Source organism: Haliaeetus leucocephalus, unplaced genomic scaffold (assembly GCF_000737465.1).
Source record: "Haliaeetus leucocephalus isolate CR32 unplaced genomic scaffold, Haliaeetus_leucocephalus-4.0 Scaffold295, whole genome shotgun sequence".
Taxonomy (NCBI): Eukaryota; Metazoa; Chordata; class Aves; order Accipitriformes; family Accipitridae; genus Haliaeetus; species Haliaeetus leucocephalus.
The window spans coordinates 7540995-7554122 of record NW_010972731.1 but is presented as its reverse complement, the minus strand read 5'-3'; the positions used below and the strand labels follow the sequence as shown (position 1 = coordinate 7554122).

At 38.8% G+C, this 13128-nt stretch overlaps 1 protein-coding gene across 9 annotated transcripts in view; it reads right to left on the bottom strand.

Annotated features, from left to right (window-relative positions):
* EPN2 (epsin 2) overlaps positions 1–13128 on the bottom strand; it is a 47297-nt gene that overhangs the window by 33802 nt on the left and 367 nt on the right. Inside the window, exons 2-3 of one of the 9 annotated variants that reach the window (XM_010570401.1) lie at positions 12358–12537; positions 11276–11467 (exon numbers count right to left, since the gene is read on the bottom strand). The exons of 4 other annotated variants lie outside the window; for them this stretch is intronic. The gene's annotated coding sequence lies outside the window, so the exon portion shown is untranslated. Of the gene's footprint in view, positions 1–515; positions 593–11275; positions 11468–12357; positions 12538–13128 lie in introns of those variants that run through there. 4 more of the 9 variants (XM_010570402.1, XM_010570403.1, XM_010570404.1 and 1 more) reach the window with 4 other exon arrangements.

Here is a 13128-nt window from a genome sequence, read left to right as displayed (position 1 = left end):
GGGGGGGGGGGCCAGAAATCACCCAATGTGTGCCTTAACAAAAAGGTAACATTCTGAAATAAATGCAGTTTACCAGGTATATTTAAGTAGCATTTTCAACTGAATTAAAGACAGTAGGAGACATTTCTCTCCTTCCATATTTTCATTCTGGAAGGGAGGAAGATACCTGATATTCTTGCCAAAGGATGTGTCTTAGAATCTGTTACTAATTCGAAAAGTCCAGCCTTGTCACTTAGGCTGCTTACTGGGTGACAGGCACCTGCCAAAGTGAAGCCATTGTATCTTCTCTTCCAACAGCTCAGACCCCTGATAGATCAGCTTGAACACAGGAGGAACTGCAAATAATACAAACTAAAAGCTTGCAAGACCACAATGTTAGCTACATTCTTTAAGCTACAGTGTTTTCTTATACAACTGCAATTTTTAAAATTCAAAGCTGACAAGAACTACTATATTCATATATATCTGTGCTCATGTATCAGACTTGATATTTTGGGAAGGTACCTGCTACTTACAATTACCCAATGATTCCATTAACTAAATTCAGTTTGCACTTTATTATTATGAAGCAGACGTCACCATGTGCAGTTTCTCCCATCCACCTACACACCACAGACATGAAACCACATTAAATAAATTCAGTAGGCCAAAGGCAAATGCTCATCATGACAAAGGTTAGGGGGAAAAAAAAAAAGTTTAGCTATCCATGTTACTACTGGTAGAAGCTGAGAGACTAATTAATACTTTTACGTTACAACAAGAATTTCTAATGAAAAGGATTGTTCAAGGAACAGTACAAGATCTGCAAAGCTGTATCTGTCCATACATCCAAAAAACTACTATTTTGTTCAGTTTAAATTGTTAAGTGTACTGGCTGCTACCACAAACTACAAGCCTGTAAAGAAAATGGAGATTGATTTAATATCCTACCTACATTCATCAATGCCCATTCATGGCATAAAACTTCCAAGTGTCATCCCTCACAGCCACTGTACTTGCACACTCATCTTGAAAAAGTCAACACATGGTCTTAATTCAACTATCGTAACTGGTAACAATTAACGTAAGGTTACTTTAACCCTCAGAAATTAAGCTACATGCAGTTGTATGCTCATGACTAATTAAATTGCTTTAAAATTGTAAAGCAGGAAACGTATCCTAAAATCCTCTATGCACCCCGCTGGAAGAACGTTTTGGCCAAAAACCAGGGTTTTACACTAGGCCTGACTGTTCAGCAGTCAGGCTCAGAGAGGAGCTGAGGATGTGGCTTCACATTACACTTACTCTCAACTGGCTGAGGTCTGCTACTGAAGGCAGCGTCCTGCTCCTACCTGCTCTGCCGTCACATGCCAGATCTCCAGATAGAATCGGTTCAGTGAGCTGATCTGACAAACCGGGGGAGGCGAGGGGGAGATGAATAGCTGGGGTTTCTGACAGATCAGGTCACCAAACCAATTAATCCCAAGGTCACTCTAATTACTTTAAAGTACACCACAAATAAGGGAAGTAACATTCATTTCAACAGCAATCTACAGTTACATTTCATGAAGCAAGATGTGAAGCTGCACTTTGAAAGCTCAAATTGGTGGTAAAGTTAAAGATGATGGTTTAGATTTGGGGCTTGCTTTCAGCAGGGAACAGTGCAAGAACTGCAAACAGTGGGTCTTCTGGGAAATCGCCTTTTACTACCAAACTGCTAGTAACAGTAACACATTCATTTTGTTTCATGTTGATGACAGCCAGAGAAAAGAAGGAAATCTGGTCCTCCACTCTTTTGAAATTGGCTAACATCTTAAAATCTCGACCCCGCCCTTTTTACATGCTGATTTTAGCTATCTGTCCTGCAACACTTGCTGTTCAGCTTTCCCTCTTATTCCTCCATATCTTTATCTTTTCATACTGTACACACCACACAGCTTCCAAAATCTTTTCCAAACAACCCTACCTCTTTTCTCTCTTCCTAACAGACCTGTCTAACATACCTAGCATCATCACCTGGGCAGGAAAATTCCATCCAAAGAAGCGCTGCTGGGCAGAAAGTATGTGCAGCCAGAGCAGAGGGCACAACTACCCTGCCATCAGCAGCCTGGATTTAGACTGGGTTATGCTTACCATGAAACAGCACTCAGAATTACTGCTAGTCACTTTGGTATACTTCTGTACTGCCCCAGTTCCTGATTTTGAGCTATATTCTCAAGTTCATCTTTGATGGAAGTGAATCACTAAAAGCCAAAAAAAAAAAACCAGCACATTTGATCTAAGGATTTTTCCTCATTACGCTACTCAAAACTTTCCAATTCCTTCATTCAGGCACTAATACGAATAATTCCTATTCATAAATGCAAAGATTTGTTATTATTTTGCTTTATTATTATTATGTTGATTTTTGTGGCATTAGGAAAAAAAAAATCTAGCTTGAAGATGCCAGCAAATCCCACATTCTCCCATACAGATATACAGGAATTTTCAGCTGTCATTGTAACAATTCCTCAAGTTTTCTGAATCTATCCTTCAGCAGTAATATCCTACCTACTCTCTTATCTATTCTGGATATTTAGACGGAAAATTATCTGAGTGGGAGTTAGCTTGCTCTTCTCAAAGAGGATGACAAAAGCCTTGTTACTAAAAAGCATCTGTGCCTGTTCCATTATTAAAGGTCATTTTCTTCCAGTCGGCTCTTGCAGAGAACATGTTATACCCTCATAGCTTTGATATTCTGCAACCAGCAACTCTGTACATGTCCTCAGGACTCCATATAACCTGTAAGGAGTCCACATGTAGAAGACAATACCTACCATGTGTAATCCAAAACTCAAGCCCCTGATATTTCTGAAGCAGCTTATTATAGCTTGGGACATGTGGAAAAAAAAAAAATGCAAGTAAATCCCATGTGTAGTACTACTACTATCTGTACCTCCCATAGCTGCCTGGTATCACTGCACTGTTGATTATTCTTTTAACCACCATTCCAATGCAAGTCATTAAAAACATTCTCTCTCTTTAGATTTATAAACAGAACAAGAAAGTGACTTAAACTCACCCACTCCATTCTCTGATATTTTTTCAAGAGCATTCCACCTAGTCCAAACGCACGGAAGAAATTCTAGCCCATTAACATCCATCAGCTAACAGAAGGGTAATGAATTCATCAATATTGCTAAAATGCGTGGGTACAGTATCATGCTGAATCATTTAGGAACTACATTTGCAGCAAGAAGAGCTCAAACAACCCGCCTTACACTGTCAGCAACCATCTTCCTGAAGGAGGAAAAATGAATGTATTAAGATCACCCTCAATTTTGTTATCCCTCTTGACAAGGCTGATAGTGTCTCTACACACCAGTATTTCCATGCCAATCAAATCCTGTCTGATGTTGCTCCCCTCTGGACATCAGCTTCCTTTGCCAAGCCACCTGCACACTTGCAAGAAGCTTTCATTGCTCATTTTTCTGCAAACATAAGGACCTGGCTTTTCGCTGCTTGTTAACGTCCAGGTCAAATATGTTAAGTCTTAAACTGAGTTTTCAATTTGCAAAGAAAAAAAAAAGACAACAAAAAAAACCACAAAAAAACCACCACCCCCATTGTTCCCTCAACACCAGGCTACTGCAACTGTTAGTGTCACACACTTGACTCTGCTTCTTCTTTGTTATCTATTTACAAAGCTATGGAGGGACCACCCTCTTCCTCCAGCAAGAAGTTTTCCTAACAGTGACAAGTTCTAAACATAAGAAGAGCTAAAAGCTACCAAAATTAATCAGTCTTAAGAGAAAACACACTATGAACTAGCATGCATGAAAGTGTGGCTACCAAAAAAAGCCCACACCTGTGGCTGGAACTACAGGCATAGTATCATGGGGTAAAAGGGGAGGGAAGAAACCTTATTATGTAGTACAATGGTATTAAGTTATTGTTCTCATAACAGCAAAAGGAAAAGGTATTTATTCTTTAAAAAAATAAAAATCAGACTTAATAATATAAAGAAACAAAATTATCCTTAAATTGTAGATTAGAAATTACTTTGCTTGTTTTGCCTTGTTCGGGTTTGCCAAGTCTGGTCTTCTCTGCTTCACTGCAGTTTTAAAAATGATAGTAAGTACACCGCGCTTCTGTTTACACTTTCAGTTGTAATGGTATCTACTCTAATTAAGTCCAAGAATAAAAAGGTTTTTGTTAAGGTAGCCTTTATAAACCAAGTACAATTAATTCAACTCTCAATACCTTAGCTTCCTTAATATAGATAATGTCTTAGAGTACATACACTTACACATGTGTCTACATATCCTTAACTCCCACGGCTTAATTCAATTAATACTATTAAATCTTTAATGCTTAGCTTCAAAGGCTTTTTTTTAATTTTTAATAGCTCTCATAGGTTAGCATGAATGTTTTAAGTCTTTCTACTATATTTTAAATAAACTCCTCTTTTCTTTCCACTTTGATGTTTGTCTTTCTGACAACCCTATACTCTGTGAAGCTCCTGGAACTTTGTTTTCTGTGAAATGATGACATTACAAACTCAAAAAGATATGTTAATCACTGAGCTGTAATCAGGGATTTTTTTCCTCTCACCTGCCCTCTGGGCTGGGAGTTGGCAATAGAATCACTTTAATCAAAACAATGTAGAAACCCATGAGGAGAGAGGATGCAACCGGGAGTGGGCGCTTATTTGCATCTGTTTAGCATGTAAGCAGCAGGCGAGGCTTAATTCTCTTTTACTCTGGTTTCTCATGAAAGGAGAAAATGCAAAAGTCACCATATTTTATTAAAATAGTTAAAATAGGAGTTCTGACAAAAGACTAGTTGAACTTGATGGAAGCACAAGCCTCATAGCATTGAAAGACACATCGGTTTCACACGTTTGATAGGCACTCAGTGTGTTTTTAATTGTAAAGCTTTGCCTCTACCAATAGCATTACCACTACACATTTGATCAGCTAAAGCTCCAGTTTATATATACATGCATGACATAGACATACACACATAATTTACCACCTCTGATACGTGGTAAAGTTCTGCTGTGAACACACTGTGAGAATACCAAAGCAACTCACACCCGCAGGTTTCTCCCCTTCTCACTCTCACTACCCCAAGACCCCTACCCAACTTCCACTGCTCCATTTCTTAAAATTTTGGAATTTGTGAGACAAAAGAGACAAAGTAAGTTTCGATGGCATACTTCAGGCCTTTCTAAAAGCATAAACTTAAAAAAAAAAAAAAGGAAAGAAAAAAACCAGCACAGACTTTACGCCTCCTTTAAAGTTTATTTTTCTTCTGAATAGGAAAAAGAAATCCCTTCTTAAGATAAAACTAAAAATCAGTATTTCCAGGGACAGGAAAAGGCACTATAGTATTATATACACTATCCAAACTGACAAAAAAAAAAAAAAAAATTTAACAATCTGGCTCTGTCCCAAAGCATTCAGACACAATTTTGTGCCAGCACATACATAACAAAAATATTTCTGCATTCAGGATGTTCAAGCACGTTTCTTGCATTTACACCTGGAAAGCTAATAGTATTAAAAAACAACGTGCCACATTCTGCATTGACTATAAGTCAATGACCAGTCCCAGATCAACAGATCTCTCCCACGTTCAAAGTACGTGCTTACATACTTCGCTTGATCTATACCATAAACTGCAGAACAGAAAACCCCTCATAAAGCATATTAAAAACAGTATAATGAAGACAACCTACAAAACTATCCTGCTGTTCTTCACCTCTTCAACATTTCAGCAGCCTGCAATGTAAGCAGAGAGTTCCTACCATGCAGAGCACTCCCCAGTATTACACACCTTCAGTTATGTGTTCTTTTAAAGCCAATGTAAATACTCTCTTGGAGGCATCCTGTGTTCATATTATTGTGAAATTAAATACATGCGGACACTATTAGTTGGCAGATAGACACCAAAATGTCAATTATTCAGTGTGCTTAAACTAGCAGGGTAGGCAAAAGGAGATTATTCACTAGGTAGTCAAACGTAAAAAAAAGCCAGACATTTCAGTCTGTCTCAGTGTTTCACAAAGGGGTCAGCGATTTGTAAATTTCAAATGCAACACTTAAGCAGTTTTGCAGACTAAAAAAACCCTCACATCCTTTGATGATATACCTCAGTGCTTCTCTGCAATAAACCAGTTTAAAACTGACTTTGCTGTCACACAAGCTTTTATACTCCAGCTCCGCTAAAATTTAAGAATTCTGGAAGCTAACTAAAAGCAATTATAAACATCCTTGTATTTTACTTCCTTATTAAATCTTCCCAAGAGAATCAGTAAACATATAAACACAAATATCTTTCAAAGGAGTCACCCAGGTACCAATCTTTTAAAATCTTCAGAAAGCAGCTGCTTTGCTGAAAAAGTGCAAAAAACATGGGCTGTGTAATTACAGTCTGGTGCAATGACAGTCTTCCTGTTCTTCTGAGTAGCATGTAGAAATTTCTGCTTTAAAAATATACACAGAAAGTGGTAGAGAGTCTCAAAAACTACAATTATAATACTAAATATTGATTTCTGATCTGCATTTGCACACTTCTAAGAAAAGTACTCCATGTCACCTATGCTATTTATCTAAAAAAATTCCAACAGAGGCATTATCTTTACTTTCTGAGAAAACACTCTCTTAAACTGGTAGACAAAGCTTAACTTAATGAACTCTGCTCAACAACAGCAGCAAAAACATAGTAACACTCCTCATCAGTAATAAGCATTCCAAGCCCTTAAAAAAATTTAAAGAAAAAAAAACAAAAAAAACCAAAACAATCACTGCAAGAAGCATAGTATTACAAGAAGCAATCGTAAAACCATGCAATAAGCCAGTATGGGCTCAGAAGGCAAATATTTCATTAGATAACAGAACAGATGCGAGTCTTACGCTTTCAAATGGTCACTATAGAAAGAGGTTTTTAATCAAATGGTGAAATACCTGGGCAGAGGGATTTTAAAGATTCACCAGGTCTTCCCCAGATCTGAATACTGCTGGTAATGCACGATTCAGATCTCTCTTTAAACAGACATTACTAGTCACATTCCAGCAATGTCACAAAATGGTAGGGTGTTTCACTGATTAATTAGCTAACTGAATAATTAAAAACATTAAAGTTCTGTTTTTAAAATAATAATTGAAGAGCTTTCCTTTACATATACCACATGACAGTACATTCTGTTTGACCATTCATCAGAGAACAGGCAGGCGTGTTAAAATAGTTCTATTTAGAACTGAAGGGTAAGGATTAATTAATGATCTTAAATTTTGGCTGATTTCATAGCGTTAGATCAAACACCTATGCCTTACTGCTGTTGTCACAAGCTTCATCCCTGTCCAAACACTGATGAAAGTCAGTAGAAAGACAGCTGCAGCAGCAATTGGGTGAATAGATTTGGCTGAAGAAATCCTCACTAGTAAAAGAAAAAAATAAATAAAAATCATGAGAATGACAAAACTAAAATGTTGCTTGGGGCCTGTTCACCCAGTTAGCAACACACAAGTAGCCATTTGAGAACAGATTCCCTACCTGCAAGGAAACACGTTCGAGGGAGTCTTTCATGTCTGCATCTCAGGGGAGGAAGTTACCTTTAAAAATACTTTGTTTTGCCTTTCCCTAAGCAATATTAGAACTGTATATATCAGTTATTTTAGTGGAGTTTGTCCACGAGGTCCTACAAACAGGTCTTATTTGTGAACTGTACAACCCTTACACCAGTGCACCATTACTCATGCGATTAGTCCCAATGAAGTCAGAAGAACTGTTTGAGAAAGAAATTGCTTGCCAACCTAAGGGTTGCACAATCAGGAAAAAAAAATGGTAACAAAAACAGGGAGGGGGATAAATTGTATCTGACAAAAACTACAATCAAGAAATAGCTGGTGACAGATTGTTATTTAAGTACAAGGAAGTGATTTAAACAGTCAGGAGCAGTTGTAATAAGATTATACGATTCTCTATTAAGATTCTTAAAATGTCTTTGTTCTAGCAAAGCTATGAAAAGACCATTGCCCTTGTAAAGGTTCAGAAACTACTAAATTGATATTAAGTCTAAAAATTAATGTGATTTCAAAGCAAGTAAAGAAAAAAATGTAAAAGAACATCCCTAACATCATTAGCACCTTTGTCGCCCATGCTGACATTTTTAACTAGCATGAGTACAACATATATTGTAGCATTTCTCGGTGGCAAAACTCAACCAAAGAGAACAGACCCAACGAACAGAAGTACAGAGCTCGCTCTGCTTGAGTTTCTGCTCTTAAGTAATGAAAACTACTAGTTTGATAGTAGTAGACATTACATTATGTGATATCTTCAGAACTGCAGGAAAGATTCTATATAAGGTTATACTGCAGGGAGATTAAATAAATGTCTGGCTGTTTAATTTCTCTAGAGAAACAGATGTGGCACTTTAGCCATGACCCCCAGACTCCACCCTCTATCTTTAAGTAGTCACTTCTAGAAGGACAGGCCCAAAAATTGACCATAACTACTGCTACACTGAAAAACAAACAAGGCAAGCAAGTCTTCTGATTTCTATCTTGAAGGATGGACATAAAACATCTCTAGGTAAGGTGTCTGGCATGTTTTTAAACTAATAAGCAGCTTTGAACTTTCAAAAAAAAATTATTACTTAATTTGTAAAAGTATTGTTCACAGAGTGCTGCACTATAAGCATAAGAGAGCAAATGATTCACAGATTAATATTTTACTCTAAGGGATAAGAACAGAAATTTCTGTTGAAAAAGAACATCCACCAAAACTTTGGGCCTAAAGGTGATCAAACCCATGCCATAGGAAACAGGTATACGATCCAACTGGAGAGAGGAACCGGGACTGCTATTCAAATAAGCACTAAACCAGCTGTATACATGTGCAAAGTACAAGGTAATTACGAGGGCAAGAAAGTAGGAGGAGATAGAAGACTAAACGACAGGTTTGTACCGTGTCTACAGAAGCAGAATGCATGCAAGCGTTCTCCTGCCCCGGTCACCCTCCAAAACTATTCTACTTCTCATGCCTTGTACATTTACTATTTATTATACAGTTACATGACAGAAGACTCAGCAACTGTAGACAACATTCATAAAACAGCACTTGGAGGAAAGACAGGAACAGTCGACAATGTGGAAGAAAACTGCAGAGGTCACATGCAAAAATTTCAACTAATTACTTTAGGCAGCTCAGGGAGCTGTACTCCTACCAATGGAAGGAGAATTATTACTTGAAAATAAATTGTACGCATCAGGACAACAAAACATATGGTGTTTGGGATTCTTTAAAACTTTACCCAGCCACCTCCACCATAAAACTTAGATAAGGGGAGCCTCCAAGGCAGAGATGTATCCAGCTCTGGGCTGGGACTGGTTTTACCCAGTCATACTGCTAGAGCCAGCTGCACTCACGCTGCCAGTGGGGACCTGTTCGTGCCTGAGCTCTCCCCTGCTCCGTACTCATGTTTCCCCACCTGGAAAGAGCTGGCTTTTTCAAGCCAGTGTGCAAGCCAAGGCATAGGCAGTGTGAATAGACCAAGTCTGACCTTCAACGCAAGCTCAAGGCACTAGTTAGAGGCATTTATGTTAACAGCCCTGGGTGACATGAAAAGAGATATACATGCTATTAACAATTAAGGCAGTACAGGGCATTGGTTCCAAGATCAATTTTTAAGCTCAATTTCTGTAACAATACCAAAAGAATTGAGCTAAAAATTATCTATACAGAAGAAAAGCATTTCACTAAGCATAGTGATTCAAAGTAGTATTTCCATTTAAAAATGCACAATAGTGAATTACAAACCAAATTCTGGTAAACATCTCCGGTTGCCAGTGACATTGCAACTAGAAAACACACAAGACTTCTATACTAATTTTCTCATTAGTGTAATCATTCATACAAACTCCACTATCAGATACTTACACGCATTTCACTTCTTGTGGTAACTCTGAACATATATACTACAGTTTGAAGGAACTCAATCTCAGTAGTTTAAGCTACTCTCTCCTTAAAAACTGCCTAAAACCTCTAGTTAGTTACCTACAAAACACACCTTCGAACTGTTTGATCCAACTATTTTGGCTTTTATCAATAGTTTGGAGCATTGTCATAAAATCAACCAAATTCTAAATTTGAAAACCAAAGACAAAATGTTATTTGCAAAATGATAAATAAGCAATACCAGCTTTTCTGTAGCTTTCTACCTTCTGCACCACTCACCAAGGGGCTCAGCTGCAACGACCACCTAGTTCTAGATTCATGCTGAAGCTTACAGTCTCTGAATTCACTTATTCTGACATACAAACATTCTAAACTTCCCCCCTCGCACAGAACAGGAAAGTAATCCTGTAACAGCCACCTAAACTGATTAATTCTGGGACTTGTTATGGTCTGCTATTCAGCACATACCAGTATGTAACCAAACTGAAGTATACCAATGCTAGCGGACCTACAATTAGACCTAGCAGGTTTTATTCTAGAGGACAGCATACATGTTGTTCTCCACAGTGTCTCATGCCTTCTTAATGAGCAGCCAGGCTACTGAAATACACAAAAAAGCCTGCTGTTCTTTGAAGCACTTAGACAGCAGGATGCTAGTACATTTCGATACTTTCCCTGCACAGATCAGAGCAAGGCAAAGTGGAAAAAGAACATTACAGACATTCATACAAACCAGGCACCTTTCATTTTCTATTAGCAAGATCCCAAGAGACAATTTAGCACTTTGCAAATATGGCAGTGAAAGACTGGAAAGTTGCTTCCTGAGTACCAGTCATTAAATAAAGATTTTAGAGTAACTTATATTCTTCTAGACCAGGCAAACCCAGTAGCCATTACCCCATCCTACATACGAGACCTAAGAAACGCAAGATCATGAATATCATAACTACTCTGTAACATATTTCTCCTAAAACAGATTATCATTTAATGATTTCTCTCTGGAAAAAAAAAAAAAAACCACCACAAAAACAACACACCAATTTCTGTATCAAGAAAAAGTATCAGCATTTTTATGAAGTAACAAATTAGGCCTTTGGCATTTCACAGCAGTGACCCAAGATTTGAAGCTTCTTAAGAGCTCCAAGTTTTAAAGCAATCAAATGGCTGACAGCTGGAACAAAATTAGCATGATTAACCAGTTATGTAAATAATGATGCGGTCAGTACAAGCTGAATTCATTTATGCTCATTGCATTATACAGCACTGCTTGCACTGGACATCAGATGTTTGTCAACTATTCATTAAAAATGACTGTAGGAATAATGGACGTGAAAAACAACATGAACATTACCATCGAGGCTACTCAACAGCCAGGTCTCAGATATCTCTTCTCCTATTAGGACAGGACCACCAAGTAACTCGCAGATAGGACTTTTCTTGCCCAAATATTATCCAACGCTACTTAGCTCGACCTAGGGAACAGGTCAATTGTTTTTTCTAAAGAGAGAGGTCCATCCTGTTAGTATCTCATTATATTTTATTTCTGAAAGGTAAATATTAATTTTCATTTGTCAGTACACGTAAAAGTCAAGCTACCGCGTAGGAGAACCGTCATCATGCTGGAATGATGTCGCATAGTTACTTTATGGCATCAAGGAAGTTACAATCAGCATGCGTAAGTCAAACTTCCTGAAGTATAACTTGCATTCAATTTGGCCTTATCAGAATTCATCTTCAGGAATGCATACTCACGGTTAATTTGTACTTGATATTTTTTATAACATAGTTAAATATTTAATATATGGAAGATAATCTTTGAAATTCTAGCTAGCTAGTTTACCATTACTTCAAGTTAATAAAAGAAAATTTATCAGAAGTTTTGATTCTTCACAATAAAACACTATATACGAGTTTGTTAAAAAATAATGTATCCGAGAATCAGCCAAGACAAACATATTTAGAAGTACTTCCTAAATAGGCTGTATTTTGCTAAAGATACCATTACAATATATTTGTATTTTTAATCAAAAATCATTCTAACATCCCATATTTTACATCCTAACAATCCAATTTTCTATGACCTTGTCTCACACAAAACACAGCAACACACTGGAATTATGCAAGAGTTCCACATTACCATAAAACATGTATTTAAGTGGAGAGAATAATAAAACTTCATCTTGTGGCCTGATTTGCATTTTGAACTCCTAAAGTCAGCCTCTACAGTCCATAAGATCCACAACACACCTTAACAACCTGAATGAGTATTTTAGGCCTCCTGTTGAAAATGTATGCCTGTGTGTATAATTCGGGATATTTTCTTTGTAGATTCAGAAACATGTCCAATTCGTGTAAATTTTAAATATAACTTAGCTTATCAGATCAGTGATGATACCAATACTTAAGGGGGGGGAGGGGGGAAGCATTACATACCTCTTGGCCAAATAAAACTGAGACCAAACATTATCAATATGCCTTACGGCTTTAAAATAGGAAACTTCCATTGTGGGTAGCCTGCGATAATTCTTGTTTCAATACACTTCACCACAACAATAATGCTTCATATAACGCAGCACACTGACTACCCAGGCCCAATCTGTAGCACCAAAGGTACTGCAGGTAAAGACTGAAAAACAATATGCATGAAAAAATAAACCTTTAAGAAAAATTAATTAAAGGCACTACTACACGTCTTCCAAACCGACTGCATGACCCCCGAAAAATAAAATAAATCCCACACCGCCACAATTAAGGCTCACAACGCAGAGCCGAGGTGACGGACACGGCGAACCAAACGCCCCCGCCACGGACCCGCCGCCGGGGAGCCCCCCCCTCCCGCCGGGCCAGGCTGCCGCCATCCCCCGCAGCCCCGGGGCCCAGGTGGCTTCCAGGGACTCGGCCGGCACGGGAAACCAGGCCTAAACTTTCAGCCGGCGGTGAAAACCCTTCGGGCAGCTGCCGGCCCGCCCCCCGAGAGGCGAAGGGCCGCGGCGATCGTGTGTGTCCGTCGTCGTCGTCCTCCCTCCCCGCCCGCCCCCGGCAGCACCGACCCGGCGGGTCCCGGAGGCGCGCTCCCTGCTCTCGCGGCCCCGCCGCCGGGCTGCCATGATGGGCAGTAACTGTTGCTGCCCACCCAACGGAGACAACAAAGGCCACCCCGGCCCCCCGCCGGGGCTGCCCCGCCGTCCGTCCGTCCGTCCGTCC